At 36.4% G+C, this 16,096-nt stretch overlaps 1 protein-coding gene across 1 annotated transcript in view; it reads right to left on the minus strand.

Annotated features, from left to right (window-relative positions):
- Positions 1-15,409, minus strand: part of LOC145664262 (uncharacterized) — a 300,981-nt gene extending 285,572 nt beyond the window's left edge. The window contains exon 1 of the mRNA XM_081730772.1: positions 15,303-15,409. The gene's annotated coding sequence lies outside the window, so the exon portion shown is untranslated. The remainder of the gene's footprint in view (positions 1-15,302) is intronic.
- Positions 15,410-16,096: the final 687 nt, after the last annotated feature.

A 16,096-nucleotide genomic window follows, 5' to 3' on the forward strand; every position in this document is an offset into this window, starting at 1 on the left:
TTTGGAGGTTTGGCGTAATAAAACTAGAAACGCATGTACCATCATAGATGAAAGGGGAGGAAGAAGAGGAATGGTATCGTATTTTCTACCTAAAACTGCTAATTTACAGCAAAATTCGTATAAATATAGAGCAAACTGCTTTCCGCATTTTACATTGAAACTCCAGTTAGGCCAATCAAATTTTGAGTTGACGCCACTAAAAGAGATCAACACATGACCATTATCATATTGTCGATTTAGCTCTTTTTCTAAACAAACATTTTTCGACAATAATGCCAAATTTCACTTTAATAATGAAAAATATTTACCTTCTGCGAGTAGATCCTTGCGTATAAGGACATTCATAACGAATTTCTATTGTTTTATGAAAGGGGATTGTAGCCTAATATCAGTCACTGGTACAGTCCGCAGCAAAAAATCTGCAACATGAGCATATATGTTTATTGTGAAGCGACGAAGTCTTTTGCTCCAAAATAAGTGTGCAGGGGAGGACGCCGAGGTTTCTCCTGGCGTGATTCATGCCACTTAGACGTTATGTTGATTCCTTGTGCTGTTAGTCGTAGTTTCACAATAAACTTACATGCTCATGTTGCAGGTTCTTTGCTGTGGATTGCACATGGAAATAGCATAGGAGCATTAATTCTGTGCGCCTTGCAATTAATTTCATGCTCATTGGCACTACCAAAATAAAATTTGGAATTTTTATAAATCGGCCCCTGTGCCCTCCAAAGCCAAAAATTACACACCGCGCCCTTTGTCCCCTCTCACCAAAATAACATTTCAGATTTGGAAAATACATAACTTTTTATTACAATAACGAGAAATTTCACATTAATCGACCAATAGAAAAAAAGCTTCTTCTGGTATGTCACTTTAAGGATATTTTCGTGATTTTTGGTGATTTGTGGAAGGTGGCTGTAGCACCACATCAATCACTGCCACATGCAAGCAGCATCGGAATATTAATTCTGTGTCATTTGTGATTAATCTAATACTCATTCACACTTCCAGAATAAAATTTGGTATTTTTATAAACATCCATCATTTTATGTTTCGCCCCCTGTGCCCCCTTAAGGCGGTGCGTTATCAAAATAACATTCCAGATTTGAAATGAAATGAAATGAAATCTGTAAGTTTTACGTCCCACAGTTATGCCGGTTAGGCTAAAGGAGACGGTGATAATGAGAAATGAGTGAAATGGTGGAATGAAAAAAGTGGGAGGAAACGGGAGAACCCCGAGAAAACCCACGAGCACGGTGTTTCATTCCAGATTTGAAAAACGCATACTCTTTTGATACAATGACGCCTAATTTTACATTAATTAAAAAATACCTTCTTCTCGTATGTCCCTACTAAGGATATTTATGGTGATTTTTTTATTTTTGAAAGGGGGCTATAGCCCCATATAAATCACTGGCACATGCAAGGAGCATTAGAATATTAATTCTGTGACAGTGGTGAAAAATCTGACGCTCACTGGCATTTCCGGAACAAAATTTTGAATTTTTATAAAGATCCATAATCGAGTACTTCGCCCCCTGTGCTCCCCTAAGGCGGTGCGTTATCAAAATAACATTCCAGATTTGAAAAACACATACTCTTTTGATACAATGACGCCTAATTTTACATTAATTAAAAAATACCTTCTTCTCGTATGTCCCTACTAAGGATATTTATGGTGATTTTTTTATTTTTTGAAAGGGGGCTATAGCCCCATATAAGTCACTGGCACATGCAAGGAGCATTAGAATATTAATTCTGTGACAGTGGTGAAAAATCTGACGCTCACTGGCATTTCCGGAACAAAATTTTGAATTTTTATAAAGATCCATAATCGAGTACTTCGCCCCCTGTGCTCCCCTAAGGCGGTGCGTTATCAAAATAACATTCCAGATTTGAAAAACGCATACTCTTTTGATACAATGACGCCAAATGTTACATTAATTAAAAAATACCTTCTTCTCGTATGTCCCTACTAAGGATATTTATGGTGATTTTTATTTTTGAAAGGGGGCTGTAGCCCCATTGTCAGTCACTCTTACATGTAAGGACATTGGAGCATTAATTCTGTGATATTTGTGATTAATCTCACGCTTACTGGCATTCCGAAAATAAATTTTGGAATTTTGGTAACATATCACTCACCACCTTTTTACGCCCCTTGCCCCCCAAAAGGGGGACCTTCGCAAAATAATGTTTGAGACGGCTTTACTAGCTTTGTGAATGAGGTAACAAATACAACTCATTTGCTCCAAAATCTTTACGAATAATCATTGGAGAAAACTGCTTCTAAAATTTAACATTGAATCTCCCATAAGGAAAATGAACTTTCGTGTTTACACCCCTAAAAGGGGGGCTAAACCGCAATTTTCTGTTATTTTCTTTAGAAATTCGAAAAATTCAGATATTTCTCAATAAGAGTGCCAAATTTTACATTAATAGTGTATAAACCATCTATAGTGTATAAACATCATTAATAGTGTATAATGATGTTTGGTTGAAACAAAAAATTATCTTTTATTTAACGGTTTATGTAAAATATTTAAGAATAAATAAATTTCTTTCACAGTTCCTTTGAAGAACTTACGTTATGTATATTATATCTTCCCTCATAATATATATTAGCAGCTATATAAATATTTACTCTAAACTAGCACGACACAATCGGAATTAATTTCATATCAGACCTTCTTAGGTAACTATTATCCATCTATTTATTAGAATTTGAATTATTTGTATTTTTGCATTTCTCGCAAAATTTACAATATTCTTCTCATAATACGTAACTATTTTATTTAGTATGATGTAGGCATACGTATTGTTATTTGGTAACAAGTTTCCATCGACCTGGCAACATTGCGTTATTTATGAATTAGTGATGACTCTTGAGAATACCATCTAGAATAAACATTATGTTATCGATCAAGTTCCTCATTGGTTACTTACGTTTATTTGAAAATATTTTAACTTATATAGAACTTATACTAGATATTGCCTCAGTTCATAATCCTCAATTTTTTGTTACGTCGTAACGAAATTTAAGACTATTAGCAGCTCCAACTTTTGAAACGTCATAAAGGGTGCCTCAAAATAACGAGCTCCTTTGAAATTATTAGTTTGCAACACTGCGATACATATGACAACGCGCATAAAGCATGAACTATAATAGAAACCACGCCATTTTGTTACCATGGAGCAATGGGATGGTGTGCAGCGTGCATTCGCTCTGAAAGCTTACGATAAGAATAATAACAGTGTGAGAGCTGTTCGTCGCGTATTTCGGAGGCATTATCTACTTCCATGACATGTTTAGGTTTCATTCGCGCACGCAGTGATCTTCATTTCAGAAATTCGAAGAAATAAGTTCGATGCTGAGTATGGAACACATAGGTTGACCTCGCAGTGTTCTTACACAACATATAAGGCTGTCGCCATTGCTTTCGAGAGAAGTCGAAGTCGCTATGTTCGACGCCAAGCATCGTCTCTGCGGCTACATAGGTGAAGTGTGTACCGTATAATGACGTTTTACCTAAAGTTCCTCCCACTCAAACTTCAAATCGTCTAGAAAATGAAACCCAATAATTACGAGCAACGCAGAAATTTCTGTGCAGCAATTTCGATGAAATTAGAAAATTACTAAAAGTTGTTTCACAAGATGTGGATGTCAAACGAGGCCCTTTTCCATCTCTGCGGCTTCGTGAGAAGCAACGTTTCAGATAAGAGGGTCCTGAAAACTCACATTTAGTGCATTAAGTGCCGTTACAAAGTCAGAAATTGACTGAATCGCTTTCCACAGATTCGTAATAATGGGTGGTTTCATCAGGACAGAGCAACATCACACATAACTCACCAGTCAATTGCAGCATTGAGACAGTTGTTTAGCATTCAATTGATTTCTCGATTTTCTGATATTCCATAGCCTCCAAGATCCCCAGATCTTACATTCTGTGATTTCTTTTTCGCTTAAACGTGTACGAACATTGAACTGCATTAGTTGAGGACTTGAAAACAAATTATCTAGGAAATCAATCAGATTACTGTGTATTTGTTAGTTACATCATACATTGTACGATGTTTCTGGATGGCTTCAGAAATGTTTACATGAAAACGGTGGTCATCTTATTGACGTCATCTTCAAGACATGAGGCCATCTTTAAATGTATGTAAATTAATTCATGAATCTCGTACCATGTATTAATAACTACGAATACACTTAATTTTAAATGCATCTTCTCTTGTTTTTCATTTCAAAAAAAAAGAAAGAAAAGAAAAGGAAAGAAAAGAAAAGAAAAGAAAAGAAAAGAAAAGAAAAGAAAAGAAAGAAAGAAAGAAAGAGAGAAACGTTATTTTGAGACTGTACTTCATGACTTGGACAAGGACAAGATGCTACAACAGTTCACCAGGCCGGATTAAGGGAGGCGCTTATGGGGTTGTAGCCCCGTGCTTCCAGGTGGATGGGAGCCTTTACTCTGATCAAAATCTCAACAAACTGTGTAAAAACAATCATATAAGATACAATTATCACCATAAGATAACATATGACCAAAAATATAAAACATATTCCCTTAATTTCCCTGTTGAATTTTCACAGAAATGTTTTAGTCAAAGTCAGCAGGGGCCATATATATATATATATATTTAGCCCCGGGCCTCCAGATGGGTTAATCCGGTCCTGCAGTTGACGAACCATTAACCGGCTGCAGCTGAACTTATGAACATCCAATGGGAGAGGTTACTGCAAGTGAAGCTGAATATAATCCATCGGGCCAACGTGTGCTAGGAACATGGCGCACAAAATTTCCTCCAGTGCCTGTAGAGACGGAGGAATGTATGTAAGCAGAGCCGTAGCTGGAGGGGGGGGAAGCGGGGCCATCGTCCCGAGCGCTGGTAGCAAAACGGCGCAGAACGAAGAAGAAGAAAGAAAAAGTGTTGTAAATGAACGACGCGTCGCTCCGAAAAAATATTGGTGCCCTATTAAATTAATATTGTCGCTTAACATTGTTAAAGATTTTCTTGCTGGCTCCGCTCGTAAACCAAATGTTTCAATAAGAGTCACAACAAGTTCTTACTTATTGCGGAAAGAAAATTATTGTATATGATTTCTTAATGACGATCAGTGATTTATCTACACCCCCTAACACTCCCACAGAACCCCCCTAAAATTTTCGGACACCCTCCGGGAAATAAACTCTTTACACCACCAACTACAAGGGTGCAATATTAAGAAGATACATTGTCATTCTGCCTAAAGGCCCTCAGGACTTTGTAGAAAATATTTTAAATGATCTTATCTTTAGGCAGAACGGGGATTCCCCGCTCTGCCGAATCTTTGCAGACAGGGAATTCTATGCGAGGAGAAAATTTTTAGGGAAATGGAGCACCGAAAAGCTTGACTCCTGGCATGTTTGTATGCAGACCGGAACTCATGTATAAAATGGCTTTAGTAACGAGGGCGGGAACTAAATCCAAGCGGTCAAAATGCAAGGAAAATTCTGACGAGGACAAAATCCAAGGAACAAAGTCACAGGAGTATATACAGGGTTTTCATAAAGTCTGGACGGATTCAATTCGCTTATAATTTACATAAAAATCCTCATATTGAAATCAAATAAAGTGCAAACGGTAGCGGAAGGATTAAATTTTTACCTGTAATCTGCACCAGCTCAGTTCATTCACCGCCACACCTCCAACTGGGCACCATTTACGTCCACACATTCGCGTAGGCGGCGCTGGAATCCACTCACAGTGTTCCGCCATGTTTGATCCGAAATACCAGCCACAGACGCCCTGATTTTGTCCTTTAAGTTCTCCAAACCACTTGGCTTCTTTGCATAAACTTCCGTTTTCACATGACACCAAAGCCAGAAGTCGCAGGGGGTAAGGTCGAGTGATCTTGGCGGCCAAGCGGTCGGGCCACCGCGGCCAATCCATTGGTTAGGGAATTTCTCGTCAAGGAACTGTCTCACCTTGATTGCATAGTGAGGGGGTGCCCCGTCCTGTTGGAACACGATGTCGTTCTGGATTCCACGTGCCTCCAGTTCCGGAATGAGGTATTTCTGCAACATATCCTGGTACGAATCTCCATTCAAGGTCTCCTCTTCAAAAAAGAAACTGACCCTTGCCCTCCCTCTCCCTCTCTCAACGTGTTCAGAGTTGTCGCTTATCTAACAGTGTTGCCAACTAAAAATTTAATCCTTTCGCTACCGTTTGCACTTTATTTGATTTCATTATGAGCATTTTTATGAAAATTATAAGCAAATTAAATCCGTCCAGACTTTATGAAAACCCTGTATTGGACGTACCAGTGCACATCCTATATGATTATTTTTTCCCTTGAATTGTCATATATTCTAAAACTAGCAGCGTTCACCCCGCTTCGCTGCGGTCACCCCGGAACGCAATAAACTTTGTTACTTAGATAATTTTTACTTTTTCGCTTTCAAGTGATATGATAAAAACCATAGAAGATTGCAGTAAATCTTAACATTATATCGCCTGTCATTTATGTTAACCCGCCCCGCTTCGCTGCGGTCATCCCGGTGCTGGCATATTGTAAAAGTGTCTGTAAAAATAAGCAAATCAATTAAAAAATTTTAAACAGAAGATTCAAGCTATTTTCCGCTGTATATCGCCTGTCATTTATGTTAACCCGCCGAGTGACACGGTCATGCGGGTTGCATATAAATACGTTTATTTTTACCTATGATGAACTAATAACAAAGGATTTGTACGTTATGGACACTTGAATGGTCAATTATCTCAAGACACTGGTAATTAAAAATTAAAGTGATATGATAAAAACCATCTAGGGTCCAAATCCTAATAACCCCCCAAAAATGAAAGAAATTGGTTCAGCCGTATTAGCGTGATGAGCGGACAAAGGATTTTGTACGTTCTCTTTTATATATATAGATGATATTTCTATTTTTTCAACTGAAATAACTTTTTCTTTCTTTGAAAATGCTGAAAACTCAATAAAATGTAAAAATGTTATAATAAAAGATCACTTTCACACACACCCATATGAAAAGTTCTGGGTATTACTATCTATTATACCTTTAACACATTTGAAATACGTTTAGCGTATTACAGTACGACCATTCATTTTAATTATGAAAAGTAACTGTGACGCTATTTGATTTTAAAAAAGTCGTTCTTATGTGGTAGCATATAGCAATCTTTTATTTTGAGTAATGTATAAATATTTATTTTAATTCTGAAGTACTGATCAAGATTTATTTTAGCAAAAATCAAAATGTGAATTACTATGACACGTCTTTTTTATTTCCGTAAAGTGAAATATTTCAGATAACATCTTAGATGCATAATAGTTGAAGAAAAAAAATTATTCTTTTACTAACTTGCACCTATGATTCTGTCGTTTGAATTTAGTCCGTTTTGTCTGAAATTTCCTTGGGAAATTGTCCTCTTGAATTTTAACCTGCATTCGTAATAATCTGTTTGGTAATTCTAACAGAGGCTGTAAGAAGAATAACTATTTCTTTCAGTTTTATCATAAATTTTAGATGTTATTCTACTTGTTCTTGTCGAAAAAAATGACTAGATATAGTTATGTTGTTAACAGTGTTATTCACATCTACTTCGTTAAAAATGAATGTGATTTTAAAAAAGCTACCTACAGAGAAATAGAAAATTGATTGACTCAGTTGCAAAAAAAGCCCTTTGACATTGTAACCGAAAAAAACATAAATAAACTTAATTTGGTATAATAATAAATTATTTCACATCAAGATTTTATTCACTTTTTCAGTAGTTCATCACTAAAAAAAGTGTGCATGCTAAGAGTCGCAGTACGTAAAAGGTGCCACAGTTCATATCCTCAAGGCATGTTTGGCCATATATTAAGTAAACAATGCAAGAGGATGCATAAGGCGACTCTTAAGAAAGAATGTTAGTGTTCTACATCACAACTCCTTTTTCGGCATCACCTTATCAGCTGATTTGTCTTATATACATTCTATACAATATGCAATAGTATCATATATACTTATAACTTCATATTTATATTTGAAATATGTATATTTTTGTATGTTTTTTGTAGTTTCAATCAAGTCAAAAGGTCAGATAATCGGGGATAATGGCCGTCTTACGCATCATTTTGCAATGTTTGCTTAATATATGGTCAAACAAGTCTTGAGGATGTGAACTGTTGCATTTTTTTACGTACTGCGAGCAGTGGCGGTTTTAGCGGGTAGGCACGAGCCTGCCCAAAAATTTTGAAAAATATATAAATACTAAAAGACACAATAAATAGTAAATATATTTTCCACTTTTTGTATTAATGGTAAATAATTATTTAATAAACAGCATCAACCACTACTGCTAAAGTAATTTCCTACTGCCATTAATCAATCAAATGTGCATATGTATCCATACGCGAGGGAACGGGTCTATCCAAAATTAAAATCCTAAAACCACTTCTGACTGCAAGCCTTAGCATGTTGGAGATGAACTACTGTAAAACTGAATAAAATGTTGTTGTGAAATGACTTGATACTAGACCAAAGTAGTGTAAGTTTGTTTTATCTTCGTTTCAGCTACAATGTTAAATGGCTTTCTTGCAACTGGGTCAATCAATTTTCTATTTCTCTGTAGGTAGCTTTTTTTTTTTTTTTTTTTAATCACGTTCATTTTTAACGAAGTAGATGTGAATAACACTGTTAACAACATGACTATATCTAGTCACTTTTCCGAGAAGAACAAGTAGAATAACATCTAAAATTTATGATAAAACTGAAAGAAATAGTTATTCTTCTTACAGAATCTATTACAATTACGAAAGAAAAATTCTCTTGAAGAAATCCCTCCCTGGACAGAATTCTTCGTCTCGAAAGATTAGGCAGAACGGGAATTCCCGTTCTGCCTATAGATCATTTAGAATATTTTCTGCAAAGTGCTGGAGGGCCGTTAGGCAGAACGGGAAGACACCATTAAAATCTTACTATTTTGGTTTTTAAAAGATTTTGAATTCTTGTTTTTAAGTGCCAATAGAATAAAACAACTTACTTTCGACAAGATAAATTTTCAAGCAAAGCACGCAACACAAGATTGAATGGAAATCAACCTTTACACGCCTCTGATCGTCACAACGCTTGATCAATCGATTCCAGCGATTTCATCTCGACGTCACACCACGCATGAGAAAGTCGACGCTAATTGGCTCTGGCTGAGGAAGGAAATCCAATGCATTCGTTCGTTGCATCAACGAATTTCAAAATTTTTCACAAAAAAAAAAAAAAAAAAAAAGATAATTAAAAAGACACTAATCGTATACGACCTTAATGCAAGATTGCACCCCCCAGATTTTTTGAACATCCCCCTTAGTTCAAAATTCTGGATAAATCACTGATGATCATTTGATATACAAGATACTAACAAGGGAAGGACCCACAAGTTGTCGCTCAAATCTGATTGCCATTCCACCTTGAAAATCGAAACATGCATGAGATGGTAAGTTAATTCTACAATAAACGATCGTTGGCATCATCCTAGCATTGCAATCACCTTGTGACATACGCAACGACAACTGAAACTAAATCTTTCAGTTTTATGTGCTACAGTTATGCCGAGCTCCTTCGTGGCTAAGCTGTTAACGTACGCGCCTTTAGCGTGGGAGACCCGGGTTCTATTCCGGCGGGAGCTCATGTGGTTCGGATTCCACGTTAATCAGTAGGTCCACGTCTCATATTGCCTCGCTGGTGAACGGGACGTTAAATTGAAAATCAATTCATTAGTTATGCCCTGTAGGCTAAAGGAAAGGAATGATTAATGAAAACGATTGATTATGAAGGAGTTAGTGAAGGAGAATGTAAAATAAAACCGGAAAACCAACGAGAAAATAAACGGACCCGATGTAATCTACCACAAACTGACATGGTCTCAGATCGAACCAGGAACCCCACACACCACAGGTGAACACTATACAACTGAGTTACTGTCCCAAGCCCCGTACACAATGGATTCGCATCGACAGGTAGGCCTACCTACACTCGTCGTGTTGTTCGGTGAACTTCAAACTCCTAGCAGCATGTTCTTTACAGATACTACGATTGACCTGCACTCGACGGAGGCCGGAATTTTGGGACTAGCATTCATTCTGCAGATATACATTCTGTGACGCGAATTTCGTTGGAATCAAACGTGTATAGTGTGTTTATAAGTGCGTTTCCAGCAGTATATAAATGCGTGCACCGAAATTTCACATAGATGTTTCACATAGACGACGTAAAAGGGTGGTAATAAACCAATGTCCGGAACTGCTTGATTGAGGAGTGAGAACGCTTCGAAAGTGTGGGAAAATGAACTTGAACTCAAAACGTAAGTGTCCTCCCTCCTCTTACAGCAATTAGCGTATGTTGTACAGTTTGAGTACTACATGTAATATGTTTGTTGTCTCACCATTGGCATGTGCGATTGCATAACTTTCACGTTTTAAACACTTCCTTAACTGCAGAAAAATAATGCTCTATGATGAGAACAATGTTAGTCCCCAATACACAATACTACATTTGATAATATCGAACCTTTTTCTTGAGACGTTTGCACTTGAGATTGTCTTATGCATTTCGCATTTCTTTCTAAACTCTATTGCATGGGTATCCCAGCTTCTTCTAATATCTTTAAATGAGTGCATGGAGCATCTTGCGTTTCTTACTTTCCCGCTCAAAAGGATCTCTCTAGTTCTCATAGGTTTCGAGTTCGATTAGGCATAAGTTAGTTTTCGTACCCTTAAGGCCTCTCCGGATATTCATTCAATATCGGTATATGAGGAGCGCCTGTGAAATTTCAGTGTCCCACATGCTTCAATAGCTTGATGGTGAAATTGGTAAGACGTCTACCTAGGTATCAATTGAACGACTTGGGTTTGCCTTCCAGTAAAGCGGAAATTGTATCCCGGAATACTCTCGTTTCAAACAGGTTTAATAATTTACCCAGCTTGGAATGGGTTAAACATGGATAAACCTGGTGGTAAAGACAATCGAAGGGTAGTGTTGATTATATCAACACCAGTAAATCAAAGGGCGCCCTCTGGCTATTTGGATATCGTATGCACCTTTGGCGTAGGAGATCCAAGTTTCGGAGCTTATGCGGTTCGGGTCCCACTTTAAGCTTAGGGTCACGTTCCATATAAGTCCGCTGCTGAATGGGACGTTAAATTCAAATTCAATCCAATCCGACCTCCAGTAAATGAAAGATGTGAAGGCTTACTCTACATCATTTTCTCTGGTGAGCCACTTTGGCCTGTTCCTATAGAGGAGTGTCCTTTACCGAAATATTTCTAGTGTTACGAAAACTTTAAATTAAAGTTTATCAGGAATTAAATTAAAGAATAACAGGAATAAGATTACGTTCATTTCTGAAAAGAGTGTATGTATTTTATCTGTCATTGAGAAGTTGACGTACTTTTCTAGTTAAGAAAAAAATAGTATTATTTTTCTGAATGACTTTATACGTCTACTATTTCAGTGTTATTTATTACCCAATACCTCTTCAACACTTTCTTTTATCTCCCATATATTCATATAAAAACTTACAAACTGTAGACGAAATGTTGTAATTACTATATTATGGTAATAATAAGGCGTTATGATGAGTGGCTCTGAAAGTATTGAAAGTACAGTAAATAGCAGTGGAAAAGCAATGATTAATAACGACACGACAGCACCATCGTTATCTTCAATTGAAAATGTAAATACACTTCAATAAACAGCTGATCAAAGTGTTTTAAATGGAAATGTGATAATATCCCAACCGACAAACAGTGCGTCTAATGTTACTGGTGATTTGGATCAGAATGGATCAACACAAGAGAGTGACTATCCAAAGGACTCAGATGCAACCGATGATGACGTCTACTGTGATTATAGCGCATGGGAATGCTGTGACTGCCTATTTCATCCTACTCTAGGGTTGTGTACGGTTTTGCAATATTGTTCCTGTTAAATAACTTAAATTTATCATTTGTACGGGAAATATTGTTCTGGTAGCTCCTGATTTTGCATTATGACTGTTTATTCCTAGTGATAATCTTATGATTCCTGAAAGTTACAGATATCAAGAGTAGCATCATTAGATTATTGAGGACGACACTAAATGTTACCGGTCAGAAAAGGCAACACTAAATGACTTTCCATCTTACTATTAGTTTGCTGTAAAATTAATGCAGGTTTTCGGGGACCTTTACTTTGAATGTGACAATAAAACTTGTAATATACTTCTAGCGTTTTGTTACATATTTCGTTAGTCTTGTTTATGTGTCTCATAGGAAACTGTCGACATAAAACCGGAAGGGTATAAACTGTACTTCAGCTGGAAATTACGAAGAACAGCTTCTGGTCTATCTTGCAACTATCGTGGATGCAGGTTATCTAACAAACCGCCACTATCTTCATTGGCTCAATCCTTACCTGAATCGACATTGGGTGCAGGTGGCTCTATGTAGATATAATGGGTAGCAAATTCATCACTTTCTAGTATTTCTGCTATCTCATGGACGCTGAGGCCCATGAAAAGGGAATTTTGAGGAAGTTTCAGTGAACTAGCTAGTGTGTCATATATGTAACACTAAATTCAAATACAAACTACAACAGAAACAAGCCATTATGGAAAGAACATGTCTATGTGGCAAAACGTATAATCATTCGTACTTGTATCAATGCCATCAAAATGCCTTCAATACAGTGTTGGGTAAGTTACTTGCAAGAATGTAACGCGTTACAAGTTACTTTACTTTCTCTTGAAATGTAACGCATTACTTGCCCCAAAAAGTAATTGTTACTTTATTTCGAAAGTAACGCGTTACTAACGCGTTACTTTTAGGTCTGAAACTTTGAATGTGAAAAAATCTTATTATTTCAATTTTCATACTACTATTACTACCACTATTATTATTATTATTATTGAAATGAAATGAAAGCTTTAAGTTTTACGTCCCACGGTTATGCCGGTTAGGCTAAAGGAGACGGTGATTATGAGAGATGAGTGAAATGGTGGAATGAAGAAAGTGGGAGGAAACGGGAGAACCCCGAGAAAACCCACGAGCACGGTGTTTGTCCACCACATATTATTATTATTGTTATTATTATTATTATTATTATTATTATTATTATTATTATTATTATTATTATTATTATTATTATTATTATTATTATTATTATGATTATGATTATTTTCGCACGTTTCGAATCGTTTTATGTAGACGCAAGAACAAATTCTTACTTGACAGCTATATGAAAATTTCCATATAATTGACTAAAATCCAATTCTGCGTTACTCGTAGGGATGACACGAGCGAGTTTTCTTTGAAACTCGATTCGACTAGAAACAGACATCTTTGAGCTCAACCCGAGAACTCAGCTCGAAAAATTTCCTCCAACTTTACTCGAATTCGGGTCGAGTTTCTTGTAGAGTCGAGCCAAATCCGGTGTGTACTTTCGAGTACTCTCTTCAAGTGTCTTGTATAGAGAACATAATTATTATCAATGATACTCCTACAACTTATTATTATTATTATTATTATTATTATTATTATTATTATTATTATTATTATTATTATTATTATTATTATTATTATTATTATTATTATTATTATTATTCTGAGTTTGGATTGAGGGTCTAGGTTGAGTATTCGGGCTCGAGAGAAACATTGTTAAAAGTTGTAGGGCATTGTCCAAATATCTTCAAAACTGCTCGGCCCGGGTTTAAAATTGTCAACGACTCGAGCAGATCGGCTCACAGCTCATTCACTATCGACCCGAACCGAGAAGTGAGCCGAGCCAACAGCTCACCCAACCGAGCCGGCTAGGGCCCTCGGCTCAGTTGAGCCGAACCGAGCAGATGGCTCATCCCAACGAAGCCAGCTGGAGCCGATGGTTCACCCCAAGCGAGCCGGCTCGAGCCATCGGCTCAGTTGAGCCGAGCCGAACTGAGCTTGTTATAAAAGATCTCTTGTGGTCTCGCTATCGAAACGAGACGAGACGAGATGCGAAGAGTGTCCCCTCTCGTGAGCAACACTATAAGTATTCCGTATTACTACTTAGCTTATATTTCTCATGTCTTTCGATTTCCAGTGTAATCAGGCCATGATTTCAAAACGAGTTAAAATGAGCGAGACATTTATCAAACTCGACTCGACTCGAAACTCGACGCTAAAAACAGTGAATCGGTTCAGAACTCGATTCGAGAAAATTACCTTTGACTCTTGTCGAAACTCGTGAACTCTACTCCTGTTTCATGTCGAGTTGAGTTTTAGCTCGACTCGTGCCCATCACTATGAGTTAGAAAAAATGGTTGTTTTATTATTATTCTGATAAACTAATAATAATAACAATGTTGTTATGTAAAATTAAAAATACAGAATATAGAGAAACATTACACTACAACTAATAAAATGAGAACATATGAACTGGGAGCGAATCAAAGCTCGCCAGTAACTCTAAAATCGATATATGCTTTTTAAAGGTAGTTCCAAACTCTATAATCAACGGGACTTTAGGATACGCAAACTGATCTAAAGGAACTCTAATATTAGATACCATCAACATTACATGAATAAAGTAGGCTTGCTAATCAGAAAACAGTTTATTTATATTAACCCCTTACTATATATTGTTAATTATGGAACCCTAGTTGTTGATAAATATTTCCCGCCGGGGCACCACTTTACTTTTAAATTCTGTCCACCATCATCCTCAGCTTTTAAGAAAAGGTGTTCTTTCAAATGTTCGAAAGATAAAATATTTTCGTTCTCCATCTTTATAAAAGCAACACGAATCAAAGTAAAATAGGCTACCGGTACCATTGCACTAGTAGTTCACTCACTAAATGTATTGATTTGAAGTTGTTAAAATCTACGACAAAATTTTGCAGGTGCTTGCAATCAGTACACGTGATTTCCCTGAAACTGTCATCATCTTAAAAAAAACAGCAAGTGGTACTATGTTCTTATCTCTTTCTCTTTATGTCGTAAGTGACTGTCAGTCACTGACATCGTTCATGCTCCATTGCTTCATTCTGAGAAATTCACTTACAGGAAAGTAACATTTGTTTCCGAAAAAAAATACACATATAGACCCATTTACTCATCCGAAATGTAACGCGAAAAAAGTAACGCAAACTAGGTACGTTACTTAACAAATTATAATTCGTTATCGTTACAGTTAATTTGGAAAAATGTAACACGGTATTAGGAAAAGTTACTTAAAAAGTAACGTGTTACTTGCGTTAGGTTACTTCCCAAGACTGCTTCAATGTTAGTAATATATAATATAAAATATACTTACTTTTTATGCGTATCCGTTCTTCATTAGCTGTGAGCAGATTTGAAACTTAGGAACACAATAAGCCAAACAAAACAAACGCGTACTCTCAGATGCGCTGGTTATCGCGAAGCAGTAAGTGATATAATCATGTTGCCAGGCCCTAACGAAATTTCTTTCATAATCATCTTTCAAAAAAAAAAGAACTTTTATATTCTGCATTCCATATATGGCACACTAGGCAGAAATGGGTTAAGAGAGGGTATATAGATAAACCCCTCTAGTTTATGTTAAAAAACGTTGTTACAGAGCAACTGGAACTGTTAGAGAGAACATAATTCCCAAAAACTGTGACCTGAAATCTATAGCAATGGTTAAGGAGGAAAAAAAAAAAAAAAAACAAAGAGAAGTATAAATAAAAAAAAGTAGCAAAGAAAGTGGAATTATTGTCTATATATATATACTGCTAGTTGTCTTAACAATATGAGATTGTGGTGCGGCTATCGTACAACTTTAATTTTTTAGGTTTACAAAAAAAAAAAAAAAAAAAAAAAAACTCGTTTCTCTAGATTTTCTTGAGACCTGCGCATGAGGTTTTACACTCACCCAAATCATTTCGTACAGTTCAAGTAGATCTACCGATTGACGTATGTGTCATCTTTGGACATTTTTTTTCTCTTGTTAAACGCTGATAATATTATAGAATATGCAATCAGAGGATATATCACAAACTTCTTTCGTACCTGTTCCATTAAAATTCACACACAAAAAAAAAAAAAAAAAAAAAAAAATCAAGATGGAAAGTATTAATAAAGAAT

The sequence above is a fragment of the Thermobia domestica genome, chromosome 11 (genome assembly GCF_964235325.1).
Source record: "Thermobia domestica chromosome 11, izTheDome1.hap1.1, whole genome shotgun sequence".
Classification (NCBI taxonomy): Eukaryota; Metazoa; Arthropoda; class Insecta; order Zygentoma; family Lepismatidae; genus Thermobia; species Thermobia domestica.